We start from the raw sequence: 12,567 nt of genomic DNA on the forward strand, positions 1-12,567 counted from the left end.
GAAAAGCAATCTGTAGGCCAATCTCTCTCAAGAACATAGTTGTAAAAATCCTCAACAAAATATTAGTAACTTGAATCCAACAATGTGTAAAAAGAATTATCCACAATAACCAAGTGGGATTTATCCCAGGTATGCAAGGCTGGGTCAGCAATCAAAAATCAATTAATATAATCCATCACATCAACAGGCCAAACAAGAAAAATCACATGATCATATCAATAGATGCAGAAAAAACATTTGGCAAAATCCAACACCTATTCATGATAAAATACTGCAACTTGATAAAGAATATGTACCAAAAACTACAGCAAACATACTTAATTGGTGACAAACTTGAAGCTTTCCCACTAAGTCAGGTTCAGGGCAAAGATGTCCCCTTTCACCATTCCTTTTTAACATCATACTGGAAGTTCATACTAATGCAATAAGGCAAGAAAAGGAAATAAAAGGTACAAAGATTGGCAAGGAAGAAATAAAAAACTGATCATGAATGACATGATCGTCTATGTAGAAAATCTGAAAGAATTAACCGGAAAACTCCCTGAAGCAAAGAAGCAATTATCACAAGGTTGTAGGATACAAAGTTAATATACAAAATTTGATCACCTTTCTACATATCAGGAATGAATAAGTGGAATTGGAAATTAAAAACACAATACCATTTATATTTGCCTGTCCTCAAAATAAAATACTTTGTTATAAATCTAACAAAATATGTACAAGATCTATGTGAAGAAAACTCTGAAGAATGAAATCAAAGAACTAAATAGATAATCCATTTTCATAGGAAAAGAAGATCAATATTGACAAGATGTCAGTTCTTCCCAACTTGATCTCTAGATTCAGTGCAATCTCAATCAAAATCCCAGCATTTTATTTCATGTATGTCCACAAACTGATTCTAATGTTTATATGGAGAGACAAAAGACCCAGAATGGCCAACACAATATTGGTGGAAAAGAACGATGTTGGAGGACTGACACTACCTAACCTCAAGACTTACTATAAAGCTACAGTGTTCAAGACAGTGTGGTTTTGGTGAAAGAATAAACAAATAGATTAATGGAACAGAATAAAGAGCCCATAAATAGACCCGCATAAATATAGGGAACTCATATTTGACAAAGGAGCAAAGGCAATACAATGGAGCAAAGATAGTCTTTTCAACTAATGGTATTGGAACAATTGGACATCCACGCACAAAAAAGTGAATCCATGGGGGCCAGACCCATGGCTTAGTGGTTAAGTTCGTGCACTCTGCTTTGGTGGCCTGGGGTTCGCAGGTTTGGATCCCGGGCGTGGACCTACACACCACTTGTCAAGCCATGCTGTGGTGGCATCCCACATACAAAATAGAGGAAGATTGGCACAGTTGTTAGCTCAGGGACAATCTTCCTCAAGCAAAAAGAGGAGGTTTGGCAACAGATGTTAGCTCAGGGACAATGTTCCTCACCAAAAAAAAAAAAAAAAAAAATGAATCCACTTAGAGACCTTACGCCCTCCAAAAACGTAACTCCATATTGATCGTAGACCTAAATGTAAAACTATGAAGCTTCTAGAAGATAGCATAGATGACCTTGGACATGCAATAGCTTTTTAGATGCAATACCAAAGGCACCATCTATGAAAGAAATAATTGATGAGCTGTACTTCATTAAAATTAAAAATTTCTGTTCTGCAAAAGACAATGTCATGAAAATTAGAAAACAAACTACAGCCTAGGAAAATATATTTGCAAAAGACATAAATGATAAAGAATTGTTATCCAAAATATACAAAGAACTCTTAAAACTCAACAATAAGAAAGCAAACAACCCAATTGAAAAATGGGCCAACCTTAACAGACACCTTACCAAAGAAGATATACATGTAGCAAATAATCATATGAAAAGGTATTCCACATTATATGTCATCAGGGAAATGCAAATTAAAACAACAATAAGATACCACTGCACACCTATTAGAATGGCCAAAATCCAGAACACTGACAACATTAAATGCTAGTGAGGATGTGGAGCAACATGAATTCTTACTCATTGCTAATGGGAATACAAAATGGTGAGGCTACTGAAGACAGTTTGGCATTTTATTACAAAATTAAACTGCTCTTTCTGTACCATCCAGCCATCGTGCTCATTGGTATTTAGCCAAAGGAGTGGAAAACTTATATTCACACAATAACCTGCACACGAATGTTTATAGCAGCTTTATTTGTAAGTGCTTCCCAAACTTGGAAGCAACCAAGGCATCCTTCAGGAGGTGAATGGATAAATAAACTGTGGCACATCTAGACAATGGAATATTATTCAGTGCCAAGAAGAAATGAGCTGGCAAGCCATGAAAAGACACGGAAGAACCTTAAATGCCTATTACTAAGTGAAAGAAGCCAATCTTAGAAGGCTACATATGTTCTGCATAAGACAATGTCATGAAAATTAGAAGACAAACTACAGCCTAGGAAAATATATTTGTAAATGACATAAATGATAAAGAATTGTTATCCAAAATATACAAAGATCTACATATATCATTCTAGCTATATGGCATTCTGGAAAAGGCAAAACCATGGAGAGTAAAAAGATCAGTGATTTCTGGGGGTTGAGATGGGGATAGAAGAATAGACAGAGAAGATAGGATTTTTAGGGCAATAAAAATGCTCTGTATGATACTATAATGATAGAAACATGTTATTATACATTTCTCCAAACCACAGAATGTACAGCACCAAAAGTGAACCGCATGGACTTTGGGTGATTATGATGTGTTGACATAGGTTCCTCATTTGTAGCAAATGTACCACTCTGCTGGGGGATGTTAATAATGGGGGAGGCTATGCCTGTGTGGGGGCAGGGATATATGAGAAATCCCTGTTGTTTCCTCTCAGTTTTGTGAAGCTAAATTGCTCCCCAAAAATAAAGTCTTAAATTTTTCCATAGCTACCTCAAATTTGTAGTTTTTATTTTTCAAATCTTTTTTGGAATGGGGCAGGGGAATTTTTCATGACTACCCTCACATATATGCACATGTAGATACATCTGTTTCACTTTTTCCAAGAATAAAAATCAAAACACCTCAGTTTAGTGTTCAAAGATCCCCATAATCCTGCCCTTGTTCATTCTTGTTTCCCTCTACTCTGCAATCTAGACCTTCCACATGAGCCAGGTCAGCCAAATTACTATTCTATGAAAACATCTGAGTCATTCCTCTTTCTCCATGGTCACTCTGTTCTGCATCTGAGACATCACATGTTTTCTGTTTTTCAAGACCCACCTCAGTCACATTTTCTCAATGAGGCCTTCCCTGAACCTTCCAGGTTACTGTAATTTCAAATTTCTCTCAATTTCTACAGCACTGTACTACCTATTACCCATTTACTCTGCATTCTAATCCTGTAGAACCTTAGTTCGTGATATTAATAGTCTGTGTATATCTCCTTGCCCTCCTGGGCTGTATTTAACAAAAAGTCAAGGACCATATTGCAAATGGTCCTCAGACCAAAAAATCTTATATCCTCAAAGAATATCTATTACAGTTCTTTGTATGGCAGAGGTGATCAGCAAACACTTGTTACACGGACCAGATATGCACGAACTCACCTCTACTTTGAAATAATAGGGATCAAAATCCTAGATGTTTGTTGTGAATGTTTTAATAGGAGATGTAGATTCTGACCATCGTCTTGCAACTAATTTTCTGTGCAAATACTTTCGCCACCTGTCAAATGAAGCAGTGGTACTGTATGATTTAAAGGACCTTTCTAGCCCTTTTTATCTGTGGTTAATGGAAGTTAGTATTCATAAGACCAATGCAAATGCCACAAAAGTAACAGAAGAATTGACGCTACCTGATATGTTCGGTAAGTAAGTGGATTTGCTCCAAGCTTTAACCTCCTCAGAAATTCAGATGGACTGGAACTTCTTTCCAGTACAGTCTGTTGGCTGAGGTACAGAGAACGTGTTTGAGTTTATGTTTAACCTGTGTGTATGGCAGGGATATTTCGTTTACAATACAGCCTGAAGGTTATTGCTGTGGCTGAATACTTTAAAAAGTACAGGTGTGATGCCAGAGGAGCTTATGAAACACTGAAAGAATTCTATCATCAAAACCACCTGTTTAACAAGACTCTGTGGCCTGTCAGGTTAGGAGCATCCATTAGTCAGCTTGATGGGTTAACTACCTGACCGGACCTTAGTCTCTTCTTGAAGTCCCCTGAAGAGGGATCTCGGGAATGAACCTCTCTTTGGCTTGCAGCCATGGTGCATTACTTTATGCTAGACGAAGTGAATGTTGTGAAATACTTTTTGAAGTAAATCTCCCCACCCTTATAGGAGCAAAAGAGAGTTTGTATTTCACAGAGGAATGTAGCATATTTATATCAAAAAGGTACAAGTGGAAAAGCTTTTGATTTGCTTGTTTGCTTTTCTTATATTTCTTACAGTGGGGTGGTTTGGTGGAATGTTAAATTTGTTTCATAAACATAAATGGAAGGGAGACCAAAATGAAAGGGAGATGTTAGAAATTGTAATGACAGCATTTTTCTCTATGCTTACTAAACCCTAAAGCCATCCCCCAGTTATCAATTTTTCCTGGCTATCTCCAATGTTATCCTAACACTGTTACAATTTTTAACAAGATGAGGCCCAATTTCTTACTTCTTTTCCCTGACCTCCATGCCTACATTTGCAGTCCACTTAGGAAACATGGGTGCTTATGAGAGAAACAGGAAATAAATCCAAACTTTGATTCTCAGTCCTTGGACCTCGCACTCTTTCTCATCTATGACAAACATTTTTTGCCCGTGACTTTGTTATTTCGCAAAACAATGTTGCAGGCACGCAAAAAAATTTTGAAAAATTTTTTCATCTTCTCAAGAGCAGAAAAAATCAGTGCCAGGTCTAAATGAAGCTATTTTATTGCTGATTTTTAAAGGATATCTTAGAAGCAGAAAGCCCAGGTCCACAGTTAATTGCTATTTTGCAATCATGTTTGAAAAATGAATTTAAATGATTGCAACTTTGTACAGTTTGGGGGGAAAATGTGATCTGGCTGCTGATGGCTGCAGAGACATTACTCTGGTAGTTGGCAATTAGGGAGCTGACTGTTGGCTGCAGGGAAATGATGGCCAGCTAGAACTTTTTAAATGGGTCACTAGGGAAAGACAACATTTATCTCCATTTATCATAATGAAAACCAGGCAGAAGTAAAGCATGAGTTAGAATAACAAAATTTGTTTTTCTACCATGAAGTTCATTAAGGGCAATTCAGTCTGTCCCAGCACTAGCTTCTACTTGGTGCTATAGCTCATTGCTTGTATCATAATGTGTCCTTGTAAATAACGTCCACTACTGCTCTGGGCCTGAGGTGAGGTAATAGTTCATCTTCCAGCTTTTTAAAGAATTTCACAATAGGAATTAAGTAGACGTTCAATAAATGATCATTTTTATTACTTTTATTTTTGTTAGTAGTATTGTAAAGTGCTTTGCAAACTATACAACAACATGCAAGGGTAAATTCTTAACATTTTCACAAACAAGATCGTGCTCACCAATATGGGGGTCACAAAGATGAGGAGTACAATTCTGAGCTCACAAAGACGGACATTAGATTTCTATCTATTCCTTTTTCCAAATCACACATGAATAAGATTTTTAAACACGTTAAAGTGATGACTACTACAGAAGTCATGTTACGTTGGCAAAACTTGAGTATGAAATGAATGACGTCTACCTTCCAAAGAAATTTTTGAAGAGGATTAGAGCTGTGTTTCCAAAAACAGTAGCAGGAAACAACTGTCAGAGAGGTCTTGGCCCGAACCTTCTTTTTGGTAACCATTAGTCATCCTCTGACACTTCAAGGGAGACTTCTGGACAATACCACAGAGATTAAGCTGCCAGCCCAGTTGTTCAATCTTACCCTATCCTAATGTTTAGAACCAAAAACAGCAGTCACATACCAATAAGCCTCACACACTAATTTCATTCAATCCGGGGCAGATACCACTTACCCATATTCCGTCACTAGGATAGTACTCTTTCCTCCCTACCCAGCAAGCATCCAAGTCTTGGCTGTTCTCTTGTTAGGAAGTTAGACAATACACAGATGGCTTGAGGGATTTTTTACAATAGAGTACATACTTATTTTTTGGCTAATACTTTGAGTTTTATTTTTTTTCCCAAAAACTTCAAGGACTTTTTGTTTTAAATAGTCCCTAATCTGAAATAGCATGTTTAAAAGTTCTGCTTCTTCACTTTTGTGTTTTCCTTACCCTGAAAGATGGTTTTTATTTAGATAAGAAACCTTCTTGCAAACTTAGCTGATAGAATCTGTTGTTGCACCGAGCTCATAAGGGTAACCTTATTTGACAGTGGCTGTTCACCATGCGTGTTTAACATTAAGTTGTAAACATCAGATTAAAACCTCACTAGAGTATTTAGAAAGAGCAGGAGTCTATTAATCAGGCGTAGGACCATAAGTAATTGAAGGAAAGAGCATAAGCAATTTGGCAAAAGAAAGTGCTTTAAAAAGACATACTCTTCCTTTCCAACTTACTCCACAGAGAAAATGTTACTCTTTGGAAATATCATTTCCCATTGAATCCTTACCAAATAGCATTTTGAAAGCTATAAATATTTATTTATAACCATGACTACATTTTAGACTAGCATTCCATAAGTGCAAAGATAAATTCATTTTCTACATTAACATGAACACCTACCTCGTTAATTAACGTGTTCTTTAAAGCCAAAAATTTTCTAAATTTTCTACATTGAGATGTAGGAAAGAATTTAGTTACTAGAAATTTTCCTTAGGACAGGAGTTTATATTTTGAATAAATTATACCTTTCCTGTGTCCAAAAGGACTTTGAGTTACCTTGCTAAAGCAATTATTTGGATAATTAGTTTTTTGAAATGGAAACAAAAATAAAAACTCAAAGAAAAAAAATGGAACTATACCATCTTCAGTTGGGTATACTAGAAACTCAGCATAAAACAGTTACTGTAAATAAGAATAAAATTTATTTCTGAGCTTCCTAGTAGTCAAGTCAAAAAGAACAACATAGCATAGTATATAGTCCTCAATGTCTGTTAAAATTCATTTTATAAATTTATCAGGAGAAATAAACAGTTGTTTCCTATAATCAAATTAATAATTCAATACATGGGTCTTTTTACGAGTTATATTGACAAGATAAAGAATGGTAACATCACCAGAAATTGTAAAACAAGAATGCAAAGTTGTTTTTCATATGGCTATTTTTTTGACTTCCTAAAAATCTGACTCCATTATATGGAAATGTTTAGGAATTTCCTAAAATAGAGATTGAATTCTCATTCAACAGCCTGGTCTTTACATTTGAAACAATGTAATTTATAGGATTTAGTTTAATTCAGTAGTTCAAACAAACTGCTTCCAAATTTTATTTCAAAATTTGATGAGTCTTTTTTTAAGACTCAAATACCCTTATTTTAAGGGTATTCTTTTACTACGTTTTTCAATTTTTTTTAATTAATTAATTTATTTATTTATTTACTTCTTTGGTTTTGTGAAGGCAAATTATCTTTGGGTTGGCAAAAATTTGAGGTGAATTTAGAAATGTTAGCAAGTGCTGAAATATCTACAAAAATGTGTGGTGTCAGCATTATTAAGGGGAAAAAAAAATCTTACTCCTCCATAAAAGGAAGAATAAAGTCTTTAACCCATGAATTGTTAGTGTTTAGCATGATGTACATGCTGTAGTCTGGTGACTTCCTTTCTCTCCAGCTAGGGTGTTTATGCTGCTAACTAGAACTTAAAAATTCTGCAGTGGCTTAGAAACAGGATGTCTTCAGTGTGTACTTACATGCTTATCAGTTGGTAAGAAACCTCAGATGGGGTTAAACATTTTCTAAAGTTGCTGTATTGTGAAATTTAAGTAAAGAGCCAAGGCAAAAAAAATATGGCACTTCATTAAAATGTAATGCATGATATTGGATTAATTCCCAAAGTTAGGGTGGTGAAAGTAGAGAAAGAATTCTCTTGTTTATTGAAAACGTTGAAGTTTGAATAGAAGAATGGAAATTACTTATTTTGGGCTTGATGTTTTACTCTGATGGTATAAAACGGCTTCAGAAGATAGAAAGTGATCCTAAATCTTCTATTTCAGAAGCACACAGTGTTGTTTACATGGTTTAATGTGCTTTAGAATTAGTCCCTTTTCTTTCTTGCACGTGTCTTACAAGCTGTTCTAAATTTCATATTCAAAGTATTTGAGCTTCATATTTCCCTTGATTCAAAAAAGAGGAAACTTGTATATTTTCCCTGAAACATGTTTGGAAATTTTAGAATTGATTTGCTTTGTGCTATGTGTCCGCCTTCTGAATTGAGAAATGTTGCTATAGCAAGGATGGGCAAAATGGAGAGGAAGAGAAAGGAATGGTAGGGAGAGGGGAAAAAAGGGAGGGGGACTAACCTATGCTGTCCTATTTTTATTTTGCAAAGTAAAGGCATTACCTCTGACCTGGATTACTGCAGTGTTCTCCAGCCTGCTACAAAAGATCCATTCTCCACATACCAGTCTGAGTTATCATTTGAAAATGTGTATCAGATATTGTTTAAAATTCTTTAATGGTTTCCTCTTGCATTTAGAATAATATTCAAACTCCTTATCATAGCCTACAAGTGATCTGTCCTTCTCCAACTTCTCAATTCTCTCTCCTTAGTCTCTGCTCTACTCTGAAACATGTCAAGACGTTTCCACGTCAGGACCCTTTCACTTGACTTTCTTTTGCCTGGAACACTCTTCCTTCTGTTCTGCTCATGACTGGCTTCTCAACATTTAGGTCTCAGCTCAAAAATCCCATTGCACTCAACCCCCGTGGCCTGGGTTCGTTTCCCGGTCCTGGAACCACACCACCTGTCTGTCAGTTGCCATGCTCTGGCAGCAGCTTACATAGAGAACTAGAAGGATTTACAACTATATATACAACCGTGTACTGGGGCTTTGGGGAGAAGAAAAAAAAAACGAGGAAGATTGGCAACAGGTGTTAGCTCAGGGTAAATCCTTCCCTGCAGGGGAAAAAAAAAAAATCCCATTGCAGAGAGACTTTCCTTGACTAATTTATCCAAATAAGTCTTCCTTCCGCTCCAACCCCAGATAGCTCCCACAGTGTTGTTTGTTCTTATATCTCTTCATAGCACTTAGCACATTCTGAAACTTTTTTCATTAATAATTTGTTTACTTGAGACTTATCCCCTTCGATGAGACTGTAAGCATCTAGAAAGCAGGGTCTTTGGTTTGGCCATGTAGGTCTTCTCATTGATTATCACAATGTCTGGCACAAATTTGATGCAAAATAAATATTTGCTGAATAGGTGAATGAATGAAATGAAGAATTTGAGTGTGACTGGACTACTGGGCCTATGTGTGTTTTCTTGAATAAAGAGATTATAAATTTAAAACTTCTAGAACTTTTCTGGGAAAAGTTTGCATAATGGCAGATAGGAAGAAGTTATGCTAGAAAGATAGAGCACAGGCCAAATCCTGGAGTTTCTTGAATGTCATGGTACATAGCTTCTGGAATCTCTTTTGTGGTCAGTGGTTAGCTACTGAAGATTTTTAAGTAGTCAATGTATACTTTTGAAATGCTCCTTTATTACTAGCTGTGGAGAACCATTTGTGTGTCAGAAGAGTCCACACCAGTGGACAGAGTAACTTCTGAATGTCAGCAGGGTGCTGATTTAATCAGTGTTCATTTTGTTTGCCATGCAGCATGACTGCCACATACAGTCGTGCTTCTGGGCTGGCAGGAGAAAATGTTTGTCTTAGTTCTTCACAGCCTGAGATGAAATGATCCAGTGTTTCTTGAAGGCATTTCTTCCCAGTATTTCCCATATCTCAGTGGAGCAGTGGGCTCCCTTAAAAGTTTGATACCATCTTGTTGTCAAATCATTCCCCTTTCCTCAGTTGTTCTTTATGTTGCAATTTATTTTTCTAATGCATAGAGTTACCTTCACATTAGAGTTACTCTCTCCTGTGGTTTGTTTTATTTTGGTCTTAGAGGAAGTCCACTTGGGAGTCTATAAATGCAGTTGGCTTTTTGTTTGTTTCAATGGAGTAGTGGATAGATCCTTCCTTAGATGAAACCTGGTTCTTACAAGGCCTCTTAGTAATCTCCATCCAACAACCCGGCATTATATGTAGCACACATGTTCACCTGGACTTTTCCTCCCACCTCAGATCTGTGTATCTCCTTTCTAAAATGGAATACAAAGATATCAAGCTTCCAGTTAAAATAATGGCCTGTTTTATAGATAATGGCAGCCCATTCTAGTTTCCTGAAGTGATTCACAATCATTTATAAGCCATGGCCAGTTCATGAATAAGTTGTATGGTTTAACCTTAAGTCATGGAATCTTCTTTATATTTATATTGGTGAAGATAGTATTATGTTCAATACTGGGTTATAAATGGGGAAAGCACCAAATAAGCAAAAAACCAATGTGGTCCAATTTAAGAAAAGGAACCAGTTTATCAGCATTGGCTGGCAGTGTTGAAGAGCTACTGAATCCACATTCGTTGGTGATTTCAGTATTGGAAGCTCTCAGTGTGAATGATGACTTCGGAGATGTTGTTATTAAACTTACATCCTTTTAGCATATTATAGCTTATGAAGCACACTCAGGTTTAATGTACCTTTTGATTTGTGTGTAAAAGATTTACCTATTAGATTTTTTTTTCTCTTCTTAGACATATCATAGACATCATCTCTATGTAAAGTAGGTGGAAAACAAAAAGATAAATAAGTCATGTGGTCCCTCTCCTCAGAGAGCTCTACTAGGTAAAACAAATATACTCAGGTGGATGCATATGGCAGAGAGTGATACGTGCCAGTAGAGGGAGAGAGATCAGGCAATATTGCAGTACTTGACTCTAGCTATAAGGTTGAGAAAGGATCTCTTAGAGAAGGCAGGATTTAAGCTTGGCCTTATAGGATATGTTAGATTTCAATAAGAAAAATCCAACAGACAAAGGATCTTTAGGTCAGTGGCACAACCTGAGCAAAACAAGAAGGTAGGAACGTGAAAAACATAAATATTTATTTATGTTCCATCAATCTTAATGGCTGGTGCTATAGAACCAGAGTATCTCAGTGATAATCTGTTTTTTTCATAGCTTATAGTTTGACTCTTAACTGGAGGCAGTTCCTTCCAACCATAAGTATCTTACTATGTCCTCATAAATTATGTGTCCATGGGAGTTGTAGACTGTACCCATCATTAATGAGAGCATATTTACATCCTTGAAACTGACAGGTCATTTATAAATTGTATTCTATTGTTTATCTTTTTAGGGTTTTAGTGATTTCTGAAGCACATTCATGTATATCACACAATTAAATCCTTCCAAAATTCTATGTGGTAGATGGTGGCATGGGGATTTTGTGAGCATTTTTTCTTAAAAGAGAACTGAGACCCATGTCTAAATGACTTTTTTCAGGTCCACTTGGCTAATAAGTGTAGACACACACCCAATTTAGAACCTCTTCTTTTTTCCTCTATACCTAAATACTTGACACTATGTAGATGTCTGTACAATTTGTATTTATCTGTGTTGGTGTGTGAGAAATTGGGAAAATTTAAATTAAGAAAGAAACAAGGTCCAAAATTAGTGATTATGATAGCCAAAATAATTCTGGTAGCACATAATTAAGAAAGATAAAAGAGGCGGGAAAGCTGATTTCAGGCAAGATTTAATGGAAGGAAGGCCAGTAGCTAAGAGTATGTAAATTAAAGGGAAAAAGGAAAAGTTTTACTATTATTAGACAAATTTAAGGATGTCAGGTCCTAAAATAGGGCAGTTTATGTTTTCTGTGGTAAGAGCTAAGATTCTTTATATACCAGGAGATGGCAGTGACTGAGGACTTGGGAACCTACTACTTCTTTCTATTTCTTACTAATACTTGAATGGCCAGACAGTCAAAAGCAGACTCACTTGAATCTCATATGCCATCTCATGATTTTTCACTTGTTCAATGAGTTTGCATATCTTCATACTTCAAAATAGATCAAACATAATTTGGATTTCACCATGAAAAAGACTACTAATATGAATATTCATTTTTCTGATATGGGGCAAATAGATCTGTCTATTAGACATTTCCATGACTAAAGCAGAGGGAAAAATGTCTTAAATTGAATAAATTTAATTCAATTTTGTTAAAAAATGCATCGTTGCATGTTACATAGAGAGCAGTGTATTAAGTGGTTTAGGAGGAGATTGATGGTGTCTCCACCATCAATGGAGTGGTGTCTATGTAGTGGTTATTAAAAATCCTTCCTTTTATATTAAGGAAAATCAAAGTTGTAAGTTTGGAATCAAATACCTCAATCAAAGGAGTATGGTAGACCATTTTATGTGCTGTATATAGCATGTCTTATGCATTGGAATAATTTACTCCTTTTAACTTTGTTTTCTTTACATTCTAAAACCTGATAACAAATTTGGTGGAGTGGGAGGTATATCCAATCACATTGTTTGGAAAACCATAGGTTTATGTATCGTCCCATTGTCCAGATTAAATGCCAAA

The 12,567-nt window shown here is 36.0% G+C and overlaps 1 protein-coding gene across 1 annotated transcript in view; it reads left to right on the top strand.

Moving 5' to 3' along the window:
- The window catches only part of P3H2 (prolyl 3-hydroxylase 2), a 147,141-nt gene that overhangs the window by 100,162 nt on the left and 34,412 nt on the right, over window positions 1-12,567 (top strand). The gene's annotated exons all lie outside the window — the stretch shown is intronic.

Source organism: Diceros bicornis, chromosome 15 (genome assembly GCF_020826845.1).
Source record: "Diceros bicornis minor isolate mBicDic1 chromosome 15, mDicBic1.mat.cur, whole genome shotgun sequence".
NCBI lineage: Eukaryota > Metazoa > Chordata > Mammalia > Perissodactyla > Rhinocerotidae > Diceros > Diceros bicornis.